The following is a 14,599-nucleotide window of genomic DNA, read 5'->3' on the forward strand; positions in this document are numbered from 1 at the left end:
GGATCTTGTTTTTCTGGGAAAACTCTTTTCTTCTCAGTCAACGGAATTACTTTTCTCCATTTTTTTGTCTTACCACTCTTATTGCATGCTACCTGGCCCTGTTCATCCAAGGGCTCCACCCTGAAGCCAGTAATCCAATTAAGAAACTGGCAAATAAGACTGCAGTACATTGAGCTCCATAGAGACAGTGCCAGGGCAAGTGAGAGCCGGATGGGCACTGGGCAACTCTGTGCCTAGCTGAGGAAAAATAACTAAACATGGGCAAAGGAGATCCTAAGAAGCCGAGAGGCAAAATGTCATCATAGGCATTTTTTGTGCAAACTTGTTGGGAGGAGCATAAGAAGCAGCACCCAGATGCTTCAGTCAACTTCTCAGAGTTTTCTAAGTGCTCAGAGAGGTGGAAGACCATATCTGCTAAAGAAGAAGGAAAATTTGAAGATACGGCAAAGGTGGACAAGGCCCGTTATGAAAGAGAAATGAAAACCTATATCCCTCCCAAAGGGGAGACAAAACAGATGTTCAAGGATCCCAATGCACCTAAGAGACCTCCTTCGGCCTTCTTCCTGTTCTGCTCTGAGTATTGCCCAAAAATCAAAGGAGAACATCCTGGTCTGTCCATTGGTGATGTTGCAAAGAAACTGGGAGAGATGTGGAATAACACTGCTGCAGATGACAAGCAGTCTTACGAAAAGAAGGCTGCGAAGCTGAAGGAAAAATACGAAAAGGATATTGCTGCATATCGAGCTAAAGGAAGGCCTGATGCAGCAAAAAAAGGGAGTTGTCAAGGCTGAAAAAGGCAAGAAAAAGAAGGAAGAGGAGGAACATGAGGAAGATGAAGAGGATGAGGAGAGGAGAAGGTGATGAAGATGAAGATGATGATGATGAATAAGTTGGTTCTAGCGCAGTTTCTTTCTTGTCTATAAAGCATTTAACCCCCCTGTACACAACTCACCCCTTTTAAAGAAAAAAATTGAGCCGGGCGCGGTGGCTCAAGTCTGTAATCCCAGCACTTTGGGAGGCCGAGACGGGCGGATCACGAGGTCAGGAGATCGAGACCATCCTGGCTAACACGGTGAAACCCCGTCTCTACTAAAAAATATAAAAAACTAGCCGGGCGAGGTGGCGGGCGCCTGTAGTCCCAGCTACTCGGAGGCTGAGGCAGGAGAATGGGGTGAACCCGGGAGGCGGAGCTTGCAGTGAGCTGAGATCCGGCCACTGCACTCCAGCCCGGGCTAGGGCGAGACTCCGTCTCCAAAAAAAAAAAAAAAAAAAAAAAAAAATAAAGAAAAAAATTGAAACGTAAGGCTGTGTAAGGTTTGTTTTTAAACTGTACAGTGTCTTTTTTTGTATAGTTAACACACTACCAAATGTGTCTTTAGATAGCCCTGTCCTGGTGGTATTTTCAATAGCCACTAACCTTGCCTGGTACATTATGGGGGTTGTACATTGGCATGGAAATTTAAAGCAGGTTCTTGTTGGTGCACAGCACAAATTAGTTATATATGGGGATGGTAGTTTTTTCATCTTCAGTTGTCTCTGACGCAGCTCATGCGAAATAATTGTTGTTCTGTTAACTGAATACCACTCTGTAATTGCAAAAAAAAAAAAAGTTGCAGCTGTTTAGTTGACATTCTGAATGTTTCTAAGTAAATACAATTTTTTTATTAGTATTGTTGTGCTTTTCATAGGTCTGAAATTTTTCTTCTTGAGGGGAAGCTAGTCTTTTGCTTTTGCCCATTTTGAATCATATGAATTATTACAGCATTTATCCTTTCGTATAGTTAACTAATAAAAAGCTTTTGTTTACACACCCTGCATACCATAATGGGGTAAAGTTAAGTTGAGATAGTTTTCATCCATAACTGAACATCCAAAATCTTGATCAGTTAAGAAATTTCACATAGCCCACTTACATTTACAAACTGAAGAGTAATCAATCTACTCAAAGCATGGGATTATTAGAATCAAACATTTTGAAAGTCTGTCCTTGAAGGACTAATAGAAAAGTATGTTCTAACATTTATATGAGGACTGTATTATTTAACTCCCATTACCATGTAATGGCAGTTATATTTTGCAGTTCCCACATTAAAGAAGACCTGAGAATGTATCCCCAAAAGCGTAAGCTTAAAATACAAAACTACCATATTAAATTTTTTGTTGACATTAGTCTCAGTGAAGACTATGAAAATGCTGGCTATAGATGTCTTTTCCCATTTATCTAAATATGGACTGCTCAGGAAACGAGACTTTCCATTACAAGAATTTTTAATTAATTGGGCCAGCTTTTAAAATGAAGATGCCACATTCAAAAAGGTATATTTTCCTATATTATGGTTTGCCCCTTTATAAATCCAAGTAGATAGGAGGAAAAGAAGACACTGAAACTTTGCATCTCAGTATGAATTATTCAATTTATTTGAATGATTTTTCTTTACAAAACAAACTCATTCATTAGTCATTATCTGCTTAGCAGTTTAGGGAACAATTTGGGAATTTTGTGGTTTTCGAGATTATCGTTTTCTTAAAGTGCCAGTATTTTAAAATAGCGTTCTTGTAATTTTATACGCTTTTGTGATGGAGTGCTGTTTTGTTATACAATTTTGACTTGGATTATTTCCATTTGCATTTGTTTATGTAATTTCAGGAGGAATACTGAACATCTGAGTCCTGGATGATACTAATAAACTAATAATTGCAGAGGTTTAAAAAAGAAAGAAAGAAACTGGCAAAAAAAAATCTTACAAGTACTGAATCTTTTGTCTGTTCATGTTGCTGTATATGTGTCGTGTGTAATATCTATAAAAAGAGCTATAATTGATTGGCTTAAAGAAAAATAAGTGCCTTAAATCAAATACTTTTCAGTTCACATGACTTTAAGAAATAAAAATAGTCTTAAGGATTGCTGGTAAAATGAAAGTGTCATCAAAATGCAAAAAGGTGGTGTAAATCATACAACTTAGATACTAAGTTTGCTAAATGTTCCAAGGTTGTACACTGCCTGCTTTACAGATAAGTAAGGCCTGGGACACATGGAGCTAGATGTTGAAAAGTCAGACTTTATCTGCACTTCTGTCTGGGTCCTAGGATCCACACCTGGTACATAATTAAAATCACTTACCAACCAGGTTTTTTCACCAAAAAGAGAAGTTGTTAAAAGTTAACAGTGCAACATGTATTTGAGATCACCAAACAGTTTTATATGCAAGGCATATAAAAACAGTAAAATGTGGGGATTTTTTTTCAGTAAAAGATTATAAGAAAGCAGAGAAATGTAAATTTTGCCCTGGGGTGAGGGATTATGTCAAATTTGATAAGATAGAGCTAGAGGTTTAAACAAGTTATAGAAAGATTGAAAATATTAATCTTGCAAAATCTGTAAACATTAACTAGACTCAAAAAGGATATTATATGATATTTTACAGTTTATATTCAAGTTATATCAAGGACTTCAACAGGTGTTCTCAAATGCAGGTTTTTAGTAGCCTTAAAGATTGTAACATTGGAAGACAGAAAGAACGTACAGGACTCATAAAGAACTGACACGTTTACAAATATCAAGCAAAACAAGAGTTAACTAAATGGACTGCACTTAGAAAGTTAAAGCAACCTTTTTGACTTTTGCTTGGAATACTGCTGATCCTTGTTTTGATTTTCAGAGTCAAGGAAACTTATTTTGAACTATTTACTGCCTTTAATAATTGAATAAGGTATATTCCTGTGAACAAAATTTCAAGCGTGTTTGTTTTTCTCTGCCTGGTTCCTCTAGAATTTGGAAACTATCTGTGAGTACTCTTAGCTTATGGCAATATAGTTGTTTGCATCAGTGAGTGCAATAAGAATCCATTTTTCTTTTTCAACAGGACACAATTGGAAAATCTGGTTATTTTACCAAAGCTTTGACTAAAAGGGTGTGTTTCCCTTTAAGGAATCAAGCTTGACATGCAGAGCCAATAAAAGCCCCTTGGAGAGAAGTGGCCTCATACACTGTCTACATAGTCCCCACACAGTGTTCTTAACCTGTGGTCAGTAAAGAATGTCACTTTCTAACAGGTCCAGGAGCTCCAAGTTTATCTTAGGACCTCAAGAGGAGAGGATCACTCAACTCACAGGTATTTGAGGATACAAACCCATGGCTGAGCTTGGCTTTAAAGGTCTTACCTGAGATTCCTTGTGGAACAGAGTTCCATCAAGCTCAATCTAAAAGGCCTATGTAGAAATAACCATTCTTGCTTTGCTGCTTTTTATGCAAATAATCAGGCCAAGTATAAGACTAAAGTTTATTCTACAAACAACACACACAGTCTTATCATAATTTGTTTTTATCAAAAATGAGGACTGGAGAGAGAAATTGTGCTCCAAAGCTTACCGTACATTTGTCATTAAATCCTAGTCTCATTAATTTTTTTTTTTTTTGGCTTTTTGACTACATTTTATTTTATTTATTTTTTTATTTTTTTATTTTTTTATTTTTTTATTTTTTTTTCCTGAGACAGAGTCTTGCTCTGCCGCCCAGGCTGGAGTGCAGTGGCCGGTTCTCAGCTCACTGCAAGCTCCGCCTCCCGGGTTTACGCCATTCTCCTGCCTCAGCCTCCCGAGTAGCTGGGACTACAGGCGCCCACCTCGTCACCCGGCTAGTTTTTTGTATTTTTTAGTAGAGACGGGGTTTCACCATGTTAGCCAGGATGGTCTCGATCTCCTGACCTCGTGATCCGCCCGTCTCAGCCTCCCAAAGTGCTGGGATTACAGGCTTGAGCCACCGCACCCGGCCATTGACTACATTTTAGACTAACACTGTTTATTCCTGTGAATCAAGTGGCAATCTCCTGCAGCTTGGAAGAAACAAAAAGGGATGGGTAATGTAAAAATCTGGATCAATATGCTAGTTCTGGGCAATTATCCTGCAAATTCTGCCAGGTAATGAAAGTGAATAGGGTGCTCATAACCCAGAGGTTTCTTTGTTTGGGAAAATAAAACCAAAGAACTTCATAGACCTCCAAAGGGAAATTCTCCAACTGAGTCTGCTAGGACTTTTTATTGGGTTTAGTGATACATCATACCTTTTAGCTCCTACAATATCAGCCATGGCCCATTTGTAATAAGACTAATTGCTGGATCTGTCCTGAGCAGTTTGCTCAGTTCAACAACACTAAGGACCGCAGTATAATAGCAATGTTCTCCAACCTATTTTTAAATTCCTGTGACATGGCCACATCATCTGGAGACATCCCTAACCTAGGCTCCTTTTTAGAAAGTGCACTATCTCGGACATGCCAAACAAAGAGATCTATCATTTTCATGCCCTCCTATGGAGATTTAACCGAAAGAGAAAATTGGAGAGGGCACGCACATGACAATCCCATCTTAGACCATGAATGGGGAATTCTATAACCAAAGGTCTCTTCTGGTTTGCTGGTATTTCTCTCCTTGCCATTATGATGCAACAAGGATAGAAGGCAACAGTAGGAGCCATAGAAGCACAGCACCCATAGACTCTTTAGCCTCAGTAGTAGCATGGAATAGATGGGCCTTAGATGTCCTTACAGCTGAAGTAGGAGGTACCTGTGCACTTTTAAATGAAACATGCTGCTGCTGGATTACCACCTCTAGTAAAGTAGAGGAAAATCTACAGGTACTTGAAGATCAAATCAAAATTCTTGACAGGCTCAGGGAAAATGCAGGCTTCAGCTTCGGGTGGCTACAATCCCTCTTTAATGAATTCCAGTCTTCTTTATGGAATTGATTAACCCCTTTATTAAGCACTCTCTTGCTTATATGTCTTGTATTAATATTTGGACCCTGTATACTCAATACTATAGCTCAAATTGTTTCCTCTAGCCTAGAAGCAATCAAAATCCAACTGGTGCTGCTAATAGAACTATGCATGGACACGCCATTCTTCTGAGGACCCTCAAACTGACCCCAGGAGGAACCCTGGCTGCTGTTCCCCATTTGATGCCCCTTTTCAAGCAGGAAGTAGTCAGAAAGAGTCATTGCCCAAAACCACCTAACAGCAGTTGGGGTGACATCTCCACAGGGGGGAATGTTATAGGAGTTATTAAGAAATCATTTTTGGCCGGGCGCGGTGGCTCAAGCCTGTAATCCCAGCACTTTGGGAGGCCGAGGCGGGCGGATCACGAGGTCAGGAGATCGAGACCATTCTGGCTAACATGGTGAAACCCCGTCTCTACTAAAAAAATACAAAAAGCTAGCCAGGCGAGGTGGTGGGTGCCTGTAGTCCCAGCTACTCAGGAGGCTGAGGCAGGAGAATGGCGTACACCAGGGAGGCGGAGCTTGCAGTGAGCTGAGATCTGGCCACTGCACTCCAGCCCGGGCCACAGAGCGAGACTCCGTCTCAAAAAAATAAAAAATAAAAAATAAAATAAAAAAAAAAATCATTTTAGGCAGATAGAGAGAAAAAGGCGTCCTTGGAAAGTTTTTGTTTCTTTTAAAGTAGCTCCAGAAATGTTTTTTGTCTAGCAGGAAGCCCCAGCTCTTAAAGCTGGGCCAGCAAGCTTTGATATGCAAATGCTGGCCATTAAAAACTGGGTCCACCCAAACATGATGATTCCCACCATCTTCTTCTTGCCCTTGCCTCTACATGTGCCTGGCAACATGGCCGCCCCCCCATAACCCCATGTGTTAGAACATCATGGTGCCCTGCATTTGCATAATAAAAGGCTAGGGTGGGAGGGTCATTTTTTTTGTGGGCTACATGAAGGACATGCCTGGTCAAACCAATCCCCTGAGCCCTATGCAAATCAGACACCACCTCCTCCAGCCTCCTCATATAAGCAGCCACTTTCGGCCGGGCGCGGTGGCTCAAGCCTGTAATCCCAGCATTTTGGGAGGCCAAGACGGGCGAATCACGAGGTCAGGAGATCGAGACCATCCTGGCTAACACGGTGAAACCCCGTCTCTACTAAAAACTACAAACAACTAGCTGGGCAAGGTGGCGGCGCCTGTAGTCCCAGCTACCCGGGAGGCTGAGGCAGGAGAATGGCGTGAACCCGGGAGGGGGAGCTTGCAGTGAGCTGAGATCCGGCCACAGCACTCCAGCCTGGGTGACAGAGCGAGACTCCATCTCAAAAAAAAAAAAAAAAAAAAAAAAAAGCAGCCACTTTCTGCTGCACTTGGGGTTTTTCTTTGTTTGAATGCCCCCTCTGTCTCTGTATAGGGGGAGCTGTTTTCTTCTTCCTTCCTCTTTCTTGCCTATTAAACTCTCTGCTCCTTAAAACCACTCCACGTGTGTCTGTGTCATTTTATCTAAATTGGCAGGAGACTAAGGACCCTGGTGTTCCTCCAGTTGTCAGAGTCATATCACTCCAAAGGGGCTGACTTGTGGGGCAACTGAATCTGCTTTGCCGCAAAGTCACCCTTGCAAACAAGCTAATATGGGAACCACATGTAACTTAGTCAGACTATATCGTGTAACTTCAAGAAATTGCAGTACATTACCAGCTGTGACATTCCTGAAAATTCAAGGGAGCTCAAAGTTGACAGAGCAGGAGCATTGGACAAGCCCCTCATTCTAAAGTTCACCTTAATAAAATTTGCCTAAATCCAAAGGTCATCAGCATAATGGCTAAGATCAGTGCAACCATAAACCACAATAACATCTCCAACCAGAAACATCCCAAACTCCTCCCCAACCACAGACATGCTAGCCCCAAGATAAGTCCCCTCTGGCCAGGAAGATGCCAGCCTCAAGATAACCCCCCTGGCCAGAAAGATGTCTGTTCCAAGATAACTTCCCCTCCTCCCAGAGACATTTCAACCCTGTCATAAAACTTCTCTCACACAGAAACATTCCAAGATTGTAATAAGCTCCTCACCTAAAACCAATATATACTCTTAGTGTGTAGAAAAAGCGCTCCTGAATGAAATCAGCCAGAAGCCCCTCTCAGGTTTTATCTAAAGTAAACCTGTATTTAACTGCCAGCCATGTTTAATATTTCTTTCCTCTTTCTTTAACTCTTACAAAAGTCACAAGAAGAAATGAAAGGAATAATCAGCAGCCCTATTCAGAAGTTGGTTTCAGGACTTAATTGCTGTATTTTGGGTTTAACTCTCCCCTCCTACTTTAGTCCCACCCTAAGCTGCATTTATAATTTTGTGACTGAGGATGATTTGTTTGTTAATGTACTGTAACATTAACTTTGGACAACTTGTTACTTTGATGTCCTGTTGGCTCAGCAATGCTCAAGATACCAATTGTTTTGACAAAATAAATTTACTAAAATTTGGCTAAAATCAAACCTTGGCATACAAGTGTGACACAACTATAACAGGAATAATCAATGCATCCATAAATATAAGAAGGAGAAAAACCCTTAGGCAGTAGCCTGCATTAGGACTGTTTGATTCTTGCAGACTTGGGGGCTAGGGAAACATTTTAAAGCATTAAAACATAGTTTCTTATGTGGCCAACCTGTACTAAGTTAAGTTTGAACTTGCTCACTCTATCCTGGATAGGCACTTAGAACCTTACACTCTTTAAATAAGCCAGTCCAATCATGATGAGGTGGGATATATCAATATACCCATTAACATTTTTGAAAGCACTCTTTGAAGTTAATTCAAGTAAATACAGCAATTTCACATTTAACATACAGGCAATTTATTCTAAGCTAGGCAAATGGGCCGGGTGTGGTGGCTCACAACTGTAATCCCAGCACTTTGGGAGGTCAAAGTGGCAGATCACGAGCTCAGGAGATCAAGACCATCCTAGCTAACAGGGTAAAACCCCATCTCTACTAAAAATACAAAAATTAGCCAGGCATGGTGGCATGTATCTGTAGTCCCAGGTACTCGGGAGGCTGAGGCAGGAGAATTGCTTGAACCCAGGAGGCAGAGGTTGCAGTGAGCCTAGACCATGCCACTACACTGCAGCCTGGGTGATAGAGTGAGACTCTGTCTCAAAAAAAAAGAAAAAAGGGGGGGGGAGGAGTTTCATTTAATTGGTTTTTTCAATACCAGCCACAAACAAATTTAAAATGTTAGAATGGCTGACAATGGCAATGACCAGTTCTCATCACAGGCCTGGTCGGATTCTGGTCTTCAATACATGCTAGTGTTGCTGTTTTTCAGTCAAGAAGGAGTAAGAAAAAAAAAAAAAGTGGGGAGAGGTAGGATCGGCAAGATGGTCGAATAGAAACAGCTCCAGTCTGCAGCTCCCAGCCAGACCAGTGCAGAGGCAGGTGATTTCTGCATTTCCAACTGAGGTACCCTGTTCATATCATTGGGACTGATTAGGCAGTGGGTACAGACCATGAAATGTGAGCAGAAGCAGGGTGAGGCACTGCCTTACCTGGGAAGTGCAAGGAACAGGGAGCCTCCCTTTCCCAGCCAAGGGAAGCCATGAGGAACTGTGCTATCCGGCACAGATACTACACATTTCCCACGGTTTTTGCAATCTTCAGATCAGGAGATTCCCTCTTGTGCCTACACCATCAGGGCCCTGGGTTTCTAGCACAAAACTTGGTGGCTGTTCAGGCAGACACCAAGCTAGGCGCAGGAGGGTTTTTTTTCGTACCCCAGTGGCACCTGGAACCCCAGCAAGACAGAACCGTTCACTCCACTGGAAAGGGGGCTGAAGTCAGGAAACCAAATGATGTCTCTCAGTGGGTCCCACTCTCACAGAATCCTAACATCACAATTAAAAGAACTAGAGAAGGCCGGGCGCGGTGGCTCAAGCCTGTAATCCCAGCACTTTGGGAGGCCGAGACGGGCGGATCACGAGGTCAGGAGATCAAGACCATCCTGGCTAACACGGTGAAACCCCGTCTCTACTAAAAATACAAAAACTAGCCGGGCGAGGTGGCGGGCGCCTGTAGTCCCAGCTACTCGGGAGGCTGAGGCAGGAGAATGGCGTAAACCCGGGAGGCGGAGCTTGCAGTGAGCTGAGATCCGGCCACTGCGCTCCAGCCTGGGCGACAGAGCAAGACTCCGTCTCAAAAAAAAAAAAGAACTAGAGAAGCAAGAGCAAACAAATTCAAAAGCTAGCAGAAGACAAGAAATAACTAAGGTCACAGCAGAATTGAAGGAGATAGAGACACGAAAAACACTTCAAAAAAATCAATAAACCCAGGAATTGGTTTCTTGAAAAGATTAACAAAATAGACCGCTAGCCAGACTAATGAAGAAGAAAAGAGGGAAGAATAAAATGGACACAATGCAAATTTTTAAAGGGGATATCACCACTGATCACACAGAAATAGAAACTACAATCAGAGGATACTATAAATATCTCTATGCAAATAAATGAGAAAATCTAGAAGAAGTGGATAAATTCCTGTACACATATACCCTCCCAAGACTAAACCAGGTAGAAGTCATATCCCTGAATAGACCAATAACAAGTTCTGAAACTGAGACAGTAATTAATAGCCTACCAACCAAAAAAAGCTGAGGACTAGAAGGATTCACAGCCAAATTCTCCTAGAGGTACTGAGGTACAAAGAGAAGCTGGTGTCATTCCTTCTGGAACTATTCCAAACAACAGAAAAAGAGGGACTCCTCCCTAACTCATTTTATGAGGCCAGCATCATCCTGATATCAAATCCTGGCAGAGACACAACAACAACAAAAATGTCAGGCCAATATCCCTGATGAACATCGATGCGAAAATCCTCAATAAAATACAGGCACACCAAATCCAGCAGCATATCAAAACATTTATCCACCACGATCAAGTCGGCTGTATCTCTGGGATGCAAGTCTGGTTCAACATACGCAAATCAATAAATGTAATCTATCACATAAACAGAAGCAATGACAAAAACCACATGATTATCTCAATATATACAGAAAAGACTTTCGGTAAAATTCAACATCCCTTCATGCTAAAAACTCTTAACTAGGTATTCATGGAACATATCTCAAAATAATAAGAGCTATTTATGACAAACCCATAGCCAATATCATACTGAATGGGCAAAAGCTGAAAGCATTCCCTTTGAAAACCGGCCGAAGACAAGGATGCCCTCTCTCACCACTCCTATTCAACACAGTATTGGAAGTTGTGGCCAAGGAAATCAGGCAAGAAAAAAATAAAGCATATTCAAATAGGAAGAGAGGAAGTCACATTGTCTCTGTTTGCAGATGACATTATTGTATATTTAGAAAACCCCATCGTCTCAGCCCCAAAACTCCTTAAGCTGATAAGCAACTTCAGCAAAGTCTCAGGATACAAAATCAATGTGCAAAAATCATAAGCATTCCTATACACCAATAATAGACAAGCAGAGAGCCAAATCATCAGTGAACTCCCATTTAAAATTGCTACAGAGAAATAAAATACCTATGAATACAACTTACAAGGGACATGAAGGACCTCTTCAAGGAGAACTACAAACCACTCCTCAAGGAAGTAAGAGAGGAAACAAACAAATGGAAAAACATTTCATGCTCATGGATAGGAAGACTCAATATCGTGAAAGTGGCCCTACTGCCTAAAGTAATTTATAAATTCAATGCTATTCCCATCAAGCTACCAGTGACTTCCTTCACAGAACTAGAAAAAACTACTTTAAATTTCATATGGAAGCAAATAAAAGCTCATATAGCTAAGACAATTCTAACCAAAAAGAATATAGCTGGAGACAGCACTCTATCTGACTTCAAACTACACTACAAGTGTACAGTAACCAAAACAGCATGATACTGATATCAAAACAGACATATAGACCAATGGAACAGAACAGAGGCCTCAGAAATAACACCACCATCTACAACCATCTGATTTTTGACAAATCTGACAAAAACAAGCAATGGAGAAATGATTCCCTATTTAATAAATGGTGCTGGGAAAACTGGCTAGCCATATGCAGAAAAGATAATCTGGACCCCTTCCTTACACTTTATACAAAAATTAATTCAAGATGGATTAAAGACTTAAACATGGCCGTGCGCGGAGGCTCACACCTGTAATCCCAGCACTTTGGAAGGCTGATGCGGGCAGATCACCTGAGGTCGGGAGTTCAAGACCAGCCTGACCAACATGGAGAAACCCTGTCTCTACTAAAAATACAGAATTAGCCTGGCATGGTGGCAGATGCCTGAAATCCCAACTACTTGGGAGACTGAGGTAGGAGAGTCCCTTGAACCCACGAGGCAGAGGTTACGTGGAGCTGACATGGTACCACTGCACTCCAGCCTGGGCAACAGGAGCGAAACTCCATCTCAAAAAGAAAAAAGAAAAGAAAAGAAAGACTTAAATGTAAGACCTAAAACCATAAATACAATAGAAGAAAACCTAGGCAATAACATTCAGGACATAGGCATGGGCAAAGACTTCATGACTAAAACACCAGAAGCAATGTCAACAAAAGCCAAAATTGACAAATGGGATCCAATTAAACCAAAGAGCTTCTGCTCAGCACAAGAAACTAGCATCAGAGTGAACAGGTAACCTGCAGAATGGGGGAAAAATATTTGCAATCTATCCGGCTGACTAAGGTCTAATATCCAGAATCTACAAGGAACTTAAATTTACAAGAAAAAACAAACAACCTCATCAAAAAGTGGGCAAAGGATATGAACAGACACTTTTCAAAAGAAGACATTTATGCAGCCAACAAACATATGAAAAAAAAATCATCAGCACTGGTCATTAAAGAAATGCAAATCAAAACCACAACGAGATACCATCTCACGCCAGTTAGAATGGCAATCATTAAAAAGTCTGGAGACAACAGATGCTGGCAAGGATGCAGAGAAATAGGAACACTTTTACACTGTTGGTGGGAGTGTAAATTAGTTCAACCACTGTGGAAGACTTTGTGGTGATTCCTCAGGGATCTAGAACCCAAAATATCATTTGACCCAGCAATCCCATTACTGAGTATATTCCCAAAAGATTATAAATCATTCTACTATAAAGACACACACACACATGTATATTTACTGCAGCACTATTTACAATAGCAAAGACTTGGAACCAACCAAATGTCCATCAATGATAGACTGGATAAAGAAAACATGGAACATATACACCATGGAATACTATGCAGCCATAAGAAAAAGAATGAGTTCATGTCCTTTGCAGGGACATGGATGAAGCTGGAAACCATCATCCTTAGCAAACTAACATAGGAACAGAAAACTAAACACTGCATATTCTCACTCATAAGTAAGAGTTGAACAATGAGAACATATGGGCACAGGGAGGGGAACATCACATACCAGGGCCTGTCAGGGGGTGGGTGTAAAGGGGACAGAGAGCATTAGGACAAATATCTAACGCATGCGGTGCTTAAAACCTAGATGACAGGTTGATAGGTGCAGCAAACCACCATGGCACATGTATACCCATGTAACAAACCTGCACATTCAGCACAAGTATCTGAGAACTTAAAGTAAAATTGAAAAAAAAAAAGGAGTATGAACAGGAAGGAGTATGCAGCAGGCTTTAACTTAATGCAGATTCATATTGCTCTGTTAAAGCTGCATCAAAATGTTAAAGTGGCTTATACATGTAGACTTTGTAAAGCTAAGGATAACAAACAGAAATAGTTGAGATTACACAGGTTGTAAATATGTACTAAGCTGCACAAGGTGTGCGTTCTATATACTGCAGTTTTAGTATATTTTATTTACATAGGTTTCCATTGTATTTATAGTCTCTTATGCTCAATTTGGCCAAACATTGTCCACCACTAAAAATGCCTCTCCCACTTGGAGTTCTGTACTGATTTTGTGGCCAGAAATTAATCTTTACACTGGTATAAGAAGTTGGCAATTTCTTAAAGTTCCCATTTCTTAAAGTGCAATCGATTTTCAGGTGTATTGTGCCTTGTTCTAAAACTTATAAATAGGTGCACTTGACAGTATTGAGGTCATTTGTTATAGTGCTGTTTCATTTAGTATAGGTTTAGTCTCCTGTACATTTTACCCATACCGTTTTACAAAGTTCTTATTTTACTGCACATTCAGAGACTTTTACATATATGTCTTGTGTGCATATCCTCAAACCTCCAATCTTATTTTGTCTCTCGGAGATTGTTGAATGCAGCTTGTCAAGAAGTAGATTCTAAAATTTAATTTGGGAGCATGGAATAATAGTTGAGAAGAAAACTATCTGCACACAACAGATTTTAGATATTTTGCTGCTAGTTGTATAATACTTCTTAAACATTTTTGACAAATATTTATTGTTATAAGCTTAAAAACGATTCTTTGAAAGGTTAAAGAAACTTGATCAAAAGACAGTACAAAAAACACTGGCACTTGAATGTTGCATGTCACCATATGAGAAATAATGTATTTCGGGGTAGTGTGAGCTTCTAATGTTAAGTCTTATTAAACTTGGGTCAAATTAAGCAGATCCAGCATTGGCAATATAGCTATAATTTTCTGACAAAATTTAAGACAAAATTGTCAACTTGAAATTAAAATATGCCAAGGTTTTGATATACTTGTCATAAGACATTAATGAAACACTTCTAAACACTGATATGAAGTGTTCACATCCACAAAGGTTCTCTGAGTTTTGTTTAGTTTTATGTTTTGTTTGGTTTGGTTTTCAGTGATAATCTGGCATATTTGCAATCCTCAAATGTGGTTATTTTTGTGTATTGCCATCATGAGTGACTTTTAC

General features: G+C 40.5%; 1 pseudogene; it reads left to right on the plus strand.

Annotated features, from left to right (window-relative positions):
- Positions 1–212: 212 nt before the first annotated feature.
- Positions 213–1,609, plus strand: LOC117078050 (annotated as a pseudogene).
- The last annotated feature ends 12,990 nt before the right edge of the window (positions 1,610–14,599 follow it).

This window comes from Trachypithecus francoisi, unplaced genomic scaffold (assembly GCF_009764315.1).
Source record: "Trachypithecus francoisi isolate TF-2019V2 unplaced genomic scaffold, Tfra_2.0 Lachesis_group6, whole genome shotgun sequence".
Classification (NCBI taxonomy): Eukaryota; Metazoa; Chordata; class Mammalia; order Primates; family Cercopithecidae; genus Trachypithecus; species Trachypithecus francoisi.